Genomic DNA, 3,987 nt, shown 5'->3' on the forward strand with positions numbered 1-3,987 from the left:
CACCCACCACCCCCCTGCATTTGCAAAAAAAGCACACTTCGCCATTGGAGCCTGAACAAGTCTTCCAATCGTATCGCCGTTGCAAAATCTAGGTCACGCTCTTTGTGATGACTCATGTCTTCTATCCTGCTCCTCTTCTACACTAACAGATCCACCATCCCTTTTAAAGAACTTAACCTCCAGGGCTTTATAATGAAATGAATGAGCGAGTGTTATAGCCAGGAGGTGTGGGGAGGGAGGGCGGGGGGAAGAAGTAATGAAAGAAAGAACCTGCATTTATATATATTACTAGCTGGAGTGCCCGGCGGTGCCGAGGGTTTTTTTGAGGGCATGTTGTTATGGAAAAAGTAGAAATAATATATAAATAAATGAGTTTGTCTGTCTGTGTGGGAAAGAGAGAGGGGGGAAAGAAGAGAGAGGGAGGGAGAGAGAGAGAGAGAGAGAGAGAGAGAGAGAAAGAAAGAAGAGGGAAAGAGAGAGAGAGAGAAAAGAGAAGAAAGAGAGAGAAAGAGGGAGAGAGAAAGAGAGAGAAAGAGAGAGAGAGAAAGAGGAGAGAGAGAGAAAGAGAGAGAGAGGGAAAGAGAGAAAGAGAGAGAGAGAGAGAGAGAGAGAAGGAAAGAGAGAGAGAGAGAGGGAAAGAGAGAGAGGGAAAGAGAGAGAGAGAGAGAGAGAGAGAAAGAGAGAGAGAGAGAAAGAGAGAGAGAGAGAGAGAGAGAGAAAGAGAGAGAGGGAAAGAGAGAGAGGGAAAGAGAGAGAGAGAGAAAAAGAGAGAGAGAGAGGAAAAAGAGAGAGAGAGGAAAAAGAGAGAGAGAGGAAAAAGAGAGAGAGAGACTGGGGGGGGGGGGGGGGGAGGAGAGAAAGACTGGGGGGGGGGGGGGGGGCGGGGGAAGAGAGAGGGGCCGGTGATCGAGAGAGAGACGGGGGGGGGGGGGGGGAAAGAGAGGAGAGAGAGAGAGAGAGAGAGAGAGAGTGAAGAAGGGCGGCCGCCATTTTGTGAGGTCGGCGGGAAGTTCCCTCACCCCCTCTCTCTCCCTCCCCACCACTCTCTCTCCTTGCCCCTCTGACTCACCACGGTACCAGAACGGAGCATATCCAACACCGGGAGTCCGGGTGCCCATCGCTCCAAAGCGAGCTTGGGGGTTGCTCATGGTTAACGCAGCAGGCCTTTGGACCCAGTTGGCCGGGCAGCAGTGGAACGCCTTTTGCTCCGGACTCCGGTGTCCGATATCGGTCGGGGACGGCTCGTGTGAAAGCCCCGGTTTTCCAAGAGAGAGAGAAATTTTTTAAGCTTCAGGCCCGGCCGGTCTGTAATGGCCGCCACTCACCTCAGTAACGGCAGTTTGAAGGATTAGGCCCCGCCCACAAACGCCATGAAACGCCCGTGACGCAACCGATTGGTCAACCATCACGTCACTCAACGCTAATGAGCGGTAGGATTGGTCAACCGCTAATGAGCGGATTTTTTCTCGTTTTTTGTCTACTGTCCCGAACAATTTTTGTCTGACCAAAAAGTAAAGACGCCTAGTAGACTCCCCTAATCATAGCTTTCTTTTGATATAACATATGCGTAGGTACGCTCTATAACTTTTGAGTGATGCCCAGACAGACAGACTATCCTTTCATATATAAATAAATAAAGATAGATAGATAGATAGATATAGAAGGGGAAGTGCAAGGAGACCTGGGTGTCCTTGTGCACCAGTCGCTGAAGGTAAGCATGCAGGTGCAGCAGGCGGTTAAGAAGGAAAATGGTATGTTGGCCTTTGTAGTGAGAGGGTTCGAGTACAGGAACAAGGATGTCTTGCTGCAGTTGTACAGGGCCTTGGTGAGACCACATCTTGAGTATTGTGTGCAGTTTTGGTCGCCTTATCTGAGGAAGGATGTTCTTGCCATGGAAGGAGTTCAGCGAAGATTCACCAGACTGATACCGGGGATGGCAGGAATGACGTATGGAGGAGAGATTGGGTCGATTGGGCTTGTACTCGCTGGAGTTTAGAAGAATGAGAGGGGATCTCATTGAAACTTATAAAATTCTAACAGGACTGGACAGACTAGATGCAGGAAGGATGTTCCCGATGGTCGGGGAGTCCATAACCAGGGGTCACAGTCTAAGGATAAGGGGTAAGCCATTTAGCACAGAGATGAGGAGGAATTTCTTCACCCAGAGAGTGGTGAACCTGTGGAATTCTCTACCACAGAAGGCAGTAGAGGCCAATTCATTAAATATATTCAAGAAGGAGTTGGATATATTTCTTAAGGCTAAAGGGATCAAGGGGTACAGGGAGAAAGCAGGGACCGGGTACTGAATTTGGATGATCAGCCATGATCGCATTGAATGGCGGAGCAGGCTCGAGGGGCCGAATGGCCTACTCCTGCTCCTATCTTCTATGTTTCTATGGTGACTTCAGGATGTCCTAAAGCACTTCACAGCCAATGAAGTAGAGGGCCAATGAAGGGTATTGGTGAGACCACACCTGGAGTACTGCGTACAGTTTTGGTCTCCTTATTTAAGGAAGGATATGCTTGCATTGGAGGCAGTTCAGAGACGATTCACTCGGTTGATTCCTGAGATGAGGGGTTTGACTTATGAGGAAAGGTTGAGCAGGTTGGGCCTATACTCACTGGAATTTAGAAGAATGAGAGGTGATCTTATTGAAACATAAGATACTGAGGGGGCTCGACAGGGTGGATGCAGAGAGGATGTTTCTCCTCGTGGGGAAATCTAGAACTCGGGGGCACAGTCTCAGAATAAAGGGGCGCCCTTTTAGAACTGAGATGAGGAGGAATTTCTTCTCTCAGAGGGTCGTAAATCTGTGGAATTCTCTGCCCCGGAGAGCCGTGGAGGCTGGGTCATTAAATACATTGAAGGTGGAGATAGACAGATTTTTGCAAGATAAGGGAGTGAAGGGTTATGGGGAGCGGGCAGGGAAGTGGCTTTGAGCCCAAGATCAGCCATGATCTTATTGAATGGTGGAGCAGGCTCAAGGGGCCAAGTGGCCTATTCCTGCTCCTATTCCTTATGTTCTTATGAATGGCCTGCTGCTGTTTTTGAAGAGCAGTCACTGTTGTAATGTAGGGAAACGCGGCAGCGAATTTGCGCACAGCAAGCTCCCACAAACAGCAACGTGATAATGACCAGATCATCTGTTTTCAAACTCTCTTCTTCGAATTGCGGCCACGGGAATCTTTTCCCCTCCACCCGAGAGGGCAGACGGGGCCTCTCGGTTGAACATCTCAGCCGAAAGACGGCACCTCCGACAGTGCAGCACTCCCTCAGTAACTGCACCGGGAGCGCCGGCCTGGATTTTTTCGCTCAAGTCTCTGGAGTGGGACTCGAACCCACAACCTTCTGACTCAGAGAGCGGGAGTGCGACCCACTGAGCCACAGCTGACACCTGGATATTGGGGGGTGCGGGCGGGGAGGAGAAGTGATTTCACCCGGTGATCTGTTCTACTAGATTGCACTGAGACAGTTTGATTGGTTGCCACCGTCACTTCAGCCTTTGAGAGATTTTGCGTGGCTGACAATCACCGCAATAAATTGCCCAGGATGCCCCCCACCAAAAAAGAACCACCCCCACAGATTCAACGTCTGGCCCGATCAGGCGCAGGCCCCCCCGCTGCTAAACTGGTCTGCTTTGCACGCCTGAAACAATGGGCGCAGCCATTACCCCCAAGAGACTGAAAGCAACCTGTCTCCCACTGACTGAAGCGGGCTACGGCTCAACCGTCCCAGGCCATACAGAGACAAGTTTAGGAGACTGATTGCGCCGCCGACTGCTTTTGGTCAAAAGGCTTTCCGTCCTCAAAATGGACGTGGGGAACAGACTCTTCCGTCAAGAAGCCGGAATAAAAAGCCAGACCCCCATTAGGGAGCAGAGTTATGGCGAACACAATATATATTAATGATCTAGACGAGGGAACTAGATGTAATATCTCCAAGTTTTGCAGACGACACAAAGCTGGGTGGGCGTGTGTGCTGTGAGG

This window comes from Somniosus microcephalus, unplaced genomic scaffold (genome assembly GCF_052327205.1).
Source record: "Somniosus microcephalus isolate GS21.2 unplaced genomic scaffold, FLI_Smic_1.0 scaffold1243, whole genome shotgun sequence".
Taxonomy (NCBI): Eukaryota; Metazoa; Chordata; class Chondrichthyes; order Squaliformes; family Somniosidae; genus Somniosus; species Somniosus microcephalus.